Here is a 10,577-nt window from a genome sequence, read left to right as displayed (position 1 = left end):
AAAGAGAGAGTCCTTTGGGTGTCCTGGCTGAACATGTAAATGAGAAAATGCAGAGGAGAAGCAATTATACTGGATTGATACTTCTCCTCAGCCACTTTTAATACCAAAAACAATGAAACAAATCTGCAAAATTCTTAGGGAAAGAAAGTATTTCACAAGAATATCATATGCCACCAAATGTGCACTTTTATCACAAAAATTGGGAACTTCAATATCTAAAAGTAGTGAATGGAATAAATTATATTCTATACAAATGGCAGAATATTATGTAGGCATTAAAAATGAAGAAGTAAACATACATATGTGAAAATGTTCGTAATATATGTTGCAAAAGAACAGTAACAAAACAATATATATGATCATTTTAAAAAATTTATCCATGTGAGATCTATATATACACACACATATATACATATATATAATTGAAAATAAGAATATAAATAAAAAGTGTGATAGGAAAATAATCTAACGTACTAGCTGTCAACTGGATGCAATTTTACTCCCCCTGGGGATATTTTGCAATGTCTAGAGACATTTCTGTTTGTCAAAACTAGGGAATGCTCATCACTCCTTGTAGGTGAGAGGCTAAGGATGCTGCTAAACATCCTGCAGTACAAAGATTACCCCCCACAACACAGAATGATTCTGCCCAAAATGTCAATAGTGCCCAAGCTGAGAAACCTTGATTTAATTGTATTTACTAATTTCCTATGGTAAATATGAGTTACTGGTATAACAAAAACGAAAATTACCAAAAGAAAAAACACCACATGAAGTGAAGCTATTAGAGAAGAGTTTGCTTATTAGATAAATGTATTAAACTTAAAAAGATATAAATTCATTTATACATTGCTCTGTTTAAGATCTTGAATTAATTTGCAAATGTTCTATTATAGTAAAAACTTACATAAGTTTTACTGTTCTTTTAATATTCTATTTTGAAGGATAAATATTAAATTCTAAGAAAAAAAATATGGTGTATATAAACCCAAGTAAGTTTGTTTTTAAGCTGGTCTACTTAAATAACATTTAAAAATATCATTTACTTTACATTTTAGTGTCTCACAATAGATGCTCATTTTAGTTTTAGATCTTTAATTGGAATAATTAGTTACTGGTTCTCAATGGGTATGTATTTCATGGATATACCACCCAATTTTGTTCAATATACAGAGCTTACTTTCTCTATAAGTTGTAATTATTGATCATGTTTTTCATGTTGAGTCTCTTAAACCTTTGAAGTGCAGTATCTAAAATTCTAGTATTTAAAAGTAGGCCACAGTGTGTTCCCGTGATGAATGCCCAACAGTATGTTGATCTGTGTGGAGGTGTTTAGTGGGGGTGAAGCTTGCTGTTTAGGAAGAGGCTTTACGTAAGGACAACTGACACCTCGGAAACATCCCTAGTTCAAGGCAATGTGGCAGAACTTTGCTTCCTGAGTATACAAAAAAGTGTGTTCGAGGCAGTCAACAGTTCTTCCCAAACTGTGACAGAGCTGGAAGGCACCAAATTCTATTCAACATTGTCTTCCTACGAGTGCTCAAGTTGCAAATACAGCTGGTGAGTTTCAGGTTCTCCTGAGTCATTTTCGCCCTTTAAAACCAAACCTCTTTAGGATCACTGTCCCACGATACACCATTTTAAAGTAGGGCTTGGAAAATGTAGCTAATTAAGCTTAATTCAAACAAATGTTTACTAAACATCTGTTCTTCCCTGGCAACATGGCAGCTGCAGGGAGAAAACAGATAAAGACAGACCCTCTACTTAAGGAATGCGTAACCCAGATGTGCTTACAACTACGCATCGGAACTTGACAGGACTTGGAGAAGAGATGGAAAATGAAACACTAGGAAAACATGACAGGAATTTCCCATAGGTGATGACCATACCAGGTGTTCATGGAATGTGTATGTCAATGTGAGGGATTTTGTTTCTTTGAGGGTAGATTCTAGGTATTAAAAAGCTTTTTCAGAGGTTTAAATTGGGCTCAAAGTGAATAAGTTGTAAATTTTAAAGCCAAATTTCCAAACTTATAGATCTTCTTATTCTCAGTCATCCAATCTTGACAAATCACCTTTAAGGGGCCTTTGATTCATGTTTTCAGTGAAACTCCTTTAAACATTCAAATTGCCTGTACGAATTTAATATATTCCATTTTCTTTTTGAGTGTTTTTAATTTTGTGCTAAGCCATGCCAAGCACATAAGTAATTCTCATATATTTAATAAATTTAACTTAAAAGTAGTTATTCTTAAATTCTCTTAAATATGCTGATATTGTTTGTATTCTGAGTAAGATTTCAACTTAATATCAAGTGTTCAGTCATATACATTAGATTGGCAACAAGACACTGACCTATTAATCTAAACATTTCTTACATATGACCCATGCATAAAATACCAAACACAAAAAATATTGAACAATGGAGGACCTTAAACATTTCTATACTTAATTATGAATCTTGCTGGGCTAGCTGAAGTTGTAATAGCTAGTTGCTTTGGCCCGGACACTGAGTACGTTCTGACACTATTCTTGTTAGCAACACAGATGGGAGTCACTGAGTCCTTTTTATAGGTGAAAACAATGACCTTATAACCTGAACACAGCTATGATCTGGTGGCTCTCATAGCCCACATAGTCATACTCAGATCTATTCTTGGAAAGTTTGAGTTCTGTTCAGCTTCTTCATTCTGTAGGTTTATGTCTTTTGCAAAATTTGGTAAGTTTTCAACCATTATATCTTCAAGGACTTTTTCAGCCCTACCTTCTTTCTCCTCTCCCTCCAGGAGTTCAGTGACACAAATGCTAGCTCTTTTGTTATAGTCCCACAGTTCCCTGAGGTTCTGTTCTTTTTTTTTTTTTCTATTTTCTCTGTTGTTTAGGTTGGGTCATTTCTACTATTCTGTCTTCTGTTCACAGATTCTTTTCTCTTTGCCCTCTATTTTGCTGTTCAGCTGATACTTTTTTATAAAATTTCAGTTGGTGTATTTTTCAATTCTAAAATTTCCAGTTGGTTCTTCTTTCCATCTTCTGTTTCTTAGCTGAGATTTTCTATTTTTTTCCTATGTTTCAAGTGTGTTCATAATTGCTCAGTGACAGCATTTTTATGATGGTCGCTTTAAAATATCTGCTTGATAACTCCACCATTTCTGGCATCTCCGTATTGGCATCTATGGGTTGTCCTTTTTGTTATTATTCAGTTTGAGAACTTCCCAGTTCTTGGATGGAATAGTGTTTTTCGATTGAAACTTGGACATTGTGGATGTTATGTTCTGAGACTCTGGGTCTTATTTAAACCCTGTTTGAGCTGCCTTCCTCTGACACTGCTCCAGCAGGGAAGGAAGGAAGGTGCTACATCATTGCTGCAAAGTGGGGTGGGTGACCGGTTTCCTTATTGGGCCTTCGTTCACACCTGAGGGGAGACTCTTCATTACTCCTGGGTGGGGTGGGCATTCTGACTTCCCATTGTGCCTCCACTGATGGATCCCGCCTGGTAGGGAGGGTTAAGAATGCCCAGATCCTGCTCTCCTTATGGGCTCCACTAGCACCAGGGAAGTGGGCTATGGCCTCTTTACCACTGGGTGGTGGTGGACTACCTGACTCTCCACTAGGCCTCCTTTGACACCATGACAGAAGCAGTAGGAGGGATGCCTCCTTAGTGCTGAGTGGAGGTGGAAGTCCAGGCTTCCCAAGTGTTCTCTGATGCCATGTTGGAGGTGGGCAGTTTCATTACCGCCTAGCAGGACTGGAAGTCTCAGCTCCCTATTCATCCTTCTCTGATACCAGGTAGAGGGGTTGGGTGCCTCCTTACAGGCAGGGGAGGGTAGAAGTCTGGGTTCCCCACTTGGCCTTTGTGGGCTTAGGTACAGGTGGGGTCATAGGTTATTTCTCCAGTGTTTCGTTGAAGTAGAGCAGTTATGGTATAAAAGTTTTCTGCCTTGCTAGGTTGCCCCTTCCTGGTCTTTTGGTGAGAGGGGAGGGGAGGGGAGGGGAGGAGAGGAGAGGGGAGGGGCGGGGCGAGGCGAGGCTTTGTTGATGTTTTCTTTGTCTGTGTCTATTGGCATTTCTGGGATGTCAGTTTCTTCAGCTCCAAGTCTGGGATACATGAGGCAGAAAGAAAACTCAGGGAGCTCATTACTGTGTGGTTCTTTATTTCCTGAGGTTCCTAGATTGTCTCTTCTTCACCTTCCAGAATCATCTTATGTTTGTTTGATATATATTATCTAGGAGTTTTAGCTTACTTATTGGGAAAAGAGGAAAATCATCTACTCCATGTTCCCATAAGTAGAAGTCTCCCTTCTCAGACTTTTGAACTAAGCTCATTTAAGGGGAAAAAAAGGCCATTGTTCTCTATGATCTTTTTACAAGTTACCCATTTTTAATCATTTTTGCAAAAACTATAGTCATGCTTTTTGTTAAAAATTTTAAAATTATAAAAATGTGGAAAAAAATCTTTCACAATTTTACTACTATTGTTCACATCTTGGTATGCTTGCTTTCATTGATTTTTCAATGCATAAGTAGAGAGAGAGATGGATAGATTTGTTTTACTATTTAGGATTGCACTATATGTAGCTTGGTATCATTTTTCTCTTAACATTATATTATGGGCATTTTTCTAGTCATCATCATCTCTTCTTGTTTTTAAAAAAAATTACTTATGTATTTATTTATTTTGAGATGGGGTCTTGTTCTGTCTCCCAGGCTGGAGTACAGTGTCACAATCATAGCTCACTGCACCTTGGAACTCCTGGGCTCAAACAATCCTTGCCTCAGCCTCTCTAATAGCTGGGACTGCAGGTATGCACCACCATGCCCGGCTAATTTTTTCTTATTTTTTTGTAGAGATGAGGTCTCACTATGTCACCCAGGCTGATCTCAAACTCCTAGACTCAAGTGATCCTCTTGCCTTATCCTCCCAATGTGCTGGGATTACAGGTGTGAGCCACCTCGCCTGGCATCTTCTTTAATTATCTTCTGAAAGCAGCAACCCACAAATAGAAGTGAGATGAAAATCCTGATAGTGAGATACCAAATGTTCTCTCTACTTGGACAGTTCTTTTGAGAAATGTATTACTGTATAGTGGTACAATGATGGAAACAAACATTTCCAAGAAAGAATAAAACTTTGCTATATGCTTCTACATTTTATTCACTCAATAAAAACATTATATTTGAAAGAATTAGCATTAATAGCCGTGGGGGCTTTAACCAACCCCAAATTATTAAACATCTATGAATTTCTAGACCCTTTGAGAAAAGTGAGCCCTTATTTTCCTCTATCCAGAGATTTATCCCAATGCATAATATTACAGTGTTCTAACTACTTATTTTCTTTTTTGGTTGAGCAAGAAATGCTCAAATTTAACTCACGTCTTTGGTTGAATTTGGTTGTGAGTAGAACCTGAAATTGGTATTCTTATGTAAGTGATTTACTGAGGTCAAGTTCTCGGGAGAACCGAAAGGGGAATGAGGTAATAGATTAATGCAGGGAAAGGGAGTTTTAGAAGTCTAGCCTAGACCTGATCTCATGAGGAGTTCAAGAGCATAAATTATACCACAGAGGTTATCTCTCTCAGAGGCAAGCAGGCTGGGTAGTCAGTCATTGGTTGTGGGCTTCCTCTAGAGGAAAGTGTTAGCTTGTGTAATTTCTTAGGTATTTCTGAACAAGGCAGCTCCTGCCATTCAAGGGCATGCCCCCAGAGAAGGATACAAGTGTAAATTGTTAAGTCATCACCCACAGAAGGTGGAGGATAGATGCATCTGCTACAGCTTCTATGTTTATTCAATAAAATTGAGTGCCAGTCACTGCATTAGGTACTGTGCGCCTAATCCACTGTATTAGGAAACAATGGAGAACCAGGTAACAGTTGCATCCTCTAAATTCTTGGAACTTGCACTTTAAGGGAGGAGACAGACTTACCTATCGCAAAAAAATTTAGAGTATAATTAGTTAAAAGACATCAGTAAAAAGTGCTCGGATATAAAGTAACATGAATATATGAAAATATATTGTAAAGAAAATGGACTTAACTCTGGAATGGAAGGAAAGGCTTGCCTAAGGAAGCTACTCTTGAGCTAAGAACTGATAAATAAACATATTTGAACTAAGGAACTGACCAAGGTGAGGGGGTCAGGGGCAAGGCATGAGAGACAGTTCCAGGCAGAGAGAGAATAGCATATGTAGGGGTCCTGTCCTGGGGTACATGGCACATTCTCTAAATAGATAAGTCTAATGTTGCTGGCATGAGTGTAGAGAACAAGGGGAAAGTGTTGGAGAGTATATCAGATTGATTGCCACAAGAGTACCATATAATAAATCATCTCAAAACTTAGTGGCTTAAAACAATAAATGTTCATTTTGCTCATGAGTCTGAGAGTCAGTGATTTATAATGGGCTCAACTGGACAGTTTTTCCTGTTGGTTCAACTGGTGGTGAGCATGTCTGGTTGGTGAACATGTCTGTGAACCAGCTGGCTGATGGTTGGGTTTGGCCGGGACACCTGGGCAATGTAGCTATATTCTACATGTCTCAACTTTCAGCAGCCTAGCCAGGGCTTGTTCTCCTCACAGTCACAGAGGAGCAAAGGCAAAACCAAAAGCATGAAAATACTTGTTAGACATCTGTTAGAATTACAACCACTAACATCCTGTTGGCCAAAGCAAGTCACATGGCCACATTCAAAATCAAGATACCGCAAATATATTCTACCTCTTGATGGGAGTTGCTAGGTAGGAGTTGGTAAAAATCAAGACATGGTTACAGGAAAGGATGATGATATGGCCATTAATTTAATCCATCTACTGACAGAAAGGTGGGCAGAGGCCAGACCATTTTAGACCCTGTGGGCTGTACCGAAGTTGCCAAGGCCCACACAATGGCCCCTTTTCAAGTCTGGGGTAGAAATCTGCCTCATCTATCTCCTGAGCCCTGCCTTAGAAAACCAGCCATCCCACCAGTAGCATCATTTTCCTCTTTTAACTACTGGCTGTAGTTGTATTCCGCATCACCCCCGTCTTAAGACATCTCTAAGTGCTCTGTTCATGATTCACAGTTTCTATTTCCCTTCCCATACCACTAGACTCTGTATTTAATGTACATTTTGCATTCCTGGGAGGAACTCAAAGTGATTTATACTCCATGCATTAACGAAGCTGTCAACTACTCCTTTGAGATAGTTACATATCACAATAGATGGTAGAGAGCACTATAATAGAAAAGTATAATTACCATTTATAGGTGCAGCCCAGAAGGGTGCCAAAAGACACTTGAATGATTTTTTTTCCCCCAGCATCTCACAAGTCTAAGACTGAACAATCAGACCCGAGAGTCCTGACTTCTGGTCTAGGCTCTATTATACTCACTCTGTTCTCTGTTTTATAAGAAAATCTTGTATGCAGTTGCTGTTTCTATCTGGAAATAAGAAAACCCACCTGTTTAACTCTGCCTTATACAAATGTCAGCAATCTGAGGGGACCATGAAGTTGTTTTCCTAACAAATGAGGGAGAGACAGGAAAAAAAAAAAAGTGCAGTCTTCAAAGCAGTCTCCTCCAGTGGGAGAAGAACCTGTAATACAATGTGTTTCATCAATGAATAGGAGTAAGAGGCCATTAAGGATCCCATAGTTTTGTATGTATACATATATTGCAAGAAAAAATCTTTACAAGAATCTGACTCCAATTTCAGTTACTGTTATGGAGAACAAGGAAGGTGTATGGGCTTAAGGCAAGAAACAGAAAACTCAAATGGGAATTTAACTGGTCTCTAAGAGCATGTCACTGACCAAAATGTGAATAAGTATGCCACTGGTGTTTTTTTTTTTTATGTTCAAGATTAATTTTGCTAGGATACTTTTGCTAAAATTGCTTTTACAAATTAACGAATATTGTCACAAAACTATTTTTTACACTTGAGTTTAGCTGCCTGCTAATGTAATTGGAAAATGGAAGAGCATGGCTTATTGAACAGGTGTTCAATCCCTAATACTATTTTAGGATTTTGTCTAGGTAGGTAATGTGTGCAAGAAATGTACTTGTTTAGGCCAGGCGCGGTGGCTCATGCCTATAATCCTAGCACTCTGGGAGGTTGAGGCAGGAGGATCGCTTGAGCTCAGGAGTTCAAGACCAGCCTGAGCAAGAGCGAAACCCCGTCTCTACTAAAAAATAGAAAGAAATTAGCTGGACAACTAAAAATATATATAGAAAAAATTAGCTGGGCATGGTGGCCCATGCCTATAGTCCCAGCTACTCAGGAGGCTGAGGCAGGAGGATTGCTTGAGCCCAGGAGTTTGAGGTTGCTGTGAGCTAGGCTGATGCCACGGCACTCTAGCCCGGGCAACAGAGTGAGACTCTGTCTCAAAAAGAAAAGAAAAGAAAAGAACAGAACAGAACAGAACTTATTTAATAAAGGCATTACAGAGCCATGGGGAAGAAGGGAATGTGTAATCAAGGATGGTGTTCAGATTGTCAAGAATCTTGGCTTCTTAAATGGATGGGGAATGCACCATTGGTCCCTTCTCTTTGGCTTCTGTGATATCACTTGTGAACCCTGCTTATTGTTCAGTACCTTGATCAGAGGAGGCAAACAGTTTAGAAGGTCCTGTAGTTGTCATCAATAAAAGCCTCTTTCCATTCCTGACTCTTATACCACATTTGCCATCCAGAAGAGAAGGATACTCAGATTATTCCATTCTAGTTGGGAAGAAATGCTGTGAATTTTGTGTTACATCCATATTTTTAAAATAAGAAACTGTTTAGAGAATGTTGTGTCCGCTAGAATGCTTTTGGCTCCCAGTCGTAGAATATTCTTATAAGAGATGATTAAACATAAAGAATGTATTATCCCACATAACAGGAAATCAGAAAACAGGTCAGTTCTTGTGTTGGTTCTTCAGGGACTCAGCAATGTCCTTGTTAACTGCTCTGATCCCTTGTTTTTTGCCCTCGTTATCCAATATGGCTGCCACTGCACCAACAATCATATCTTCAGGCAACAACATCCAAAACCAGGAAGGGTCAGTTCCTTGTTTTGTCACTCTTTCTGTGAGTGAAGAAAATTTCCCTTTTTGTCTCATTGTCCTATCCATAAGAATTGTTATAGGTCTGTTCCTACCTCAATCACTAACAGAAGGAATAGAATTATCTTGATTCTCAGATTAATTACTTTTAATATCTATGGTGTATCTGTCTTCTTTTTGTTGCTGTTATTGGCTATTTATGCCTTCTCTTTTTAAAAATTAGTCTTGGTAGAAGTTTGCCTGTTTTTCTGAGAATCAGTTTGTGATCTCTCTCTTGTATTTTTGTCTTCAATTTTACTTATTTCTTCATAATGTTTATTTTTTCTTCTGATTTTTGGGAGGTTTATTTTTCTAAAATTTTTGTTTAGATATTCATTTAAATACTTAACTGATTTATATTTACTCTTTCCTGATATTGAATATATGCATTTAAACTTATCTCTAAATATTTTTTATCTACATCTCACTAGTTTTATTAAGTTGTCTTTTCTTTGGTGTTTTGTTTTAAATATCTTATAATTCTCTCACTGTAATTTTCCTTTTGGCTCATGAATTATTTAGGAGTGAGTTTTCTAAAGTTCTGAACATGTGGTCTTCTAGCTATTTTTTAATGTTTAATTTCTAGCTTAATTTTATTAGAGTCAAATAATATAGTCACTATGGTACTGAAACTTTGAAATTTGTTGACATTTCTTTGTGATGTAGTTAATTAATGTAAATGGCACCTTTGTATTTAAAAACAATGTATAGATACCAATTTCAATATGTTGCTATTAAATCAAACATATTCATTCTGTTTTCAAATCTTATCTATCCGCATTAAGTTTTTGTTAGCTTGGTCATCCATTTTTAATACAGTTGTGATAAAAGTTCCCAGTTTCAATTTGTCTTTACATATCTATTAGGTAATGTTGTTAGATGTGTATAAATTAATGATTATGATTTTTTAGGAAGTTATTCTTTGTGTTGTCATTCTTAGTATTCTTGTTTAACCCCAGTAATAGTTTGGACTTAGGGTCTATTTTATCTGATGTTATATTAGAACCCTAGATATTTGTGGATTACCATTTTGCTGGCATACTTTTTCATTTTCTTTCTTTTAATCTTTCTTCATTTTGTTTTAGTTTGTCCTTTTTAAGAAACATATAGCTGGGTTCTGTGTGCTTTAGTCATTTAAAAAAATCTGTATCTTTTAAAAAGTAAATATAATTTCTTTATATTTATTGTGATTATTGGCTTATTTGTAATTATTTATATAATTTTATTTTATGTCTTCTGTTTATCATTCCTTTTTTGTTTTTTTGCTTCTCCTTTCCAGTTGATAAAGATGCGTGTGTGCGTGTGTGTGTGTGTGTGTATGTATATATGGAGAGAGAGATTTATATAGACACATAAGCTGGTGCTATAATGGGGTAAGACTTGTGGGAACTCTGGGAGGGGTCAACGGATGATGCATTTGGGAAGGATGTGACTCATTGGAGGTCAGAGGGCAGACTGTGGTAGGAAAAATTCTAAGGTAGCCCCTATAATTTCCCACCTTCTAGTGTAATCTTCTCTCCT

Source organism: Eulemur rufifrons, chromosome 7 (genome assembly GCF_041146395.1).
Source record: "Eulemur rufifrons isolate Redbay chromosome 7, OSU_ERuf_1, whole genome shotgun sequence".
NCBI classification, from domain to species: domain Eukaryota; kingdom Metazoa; phylum Chordata; class Mammalia; order Primates; family Lemuridae; genus Eulemur; species Eulemur rufifrons.
The sequence above is the reverse complement of the archived record's forward strand: the minus strand, read 5'-3'. Positions refer to the sequence as shown.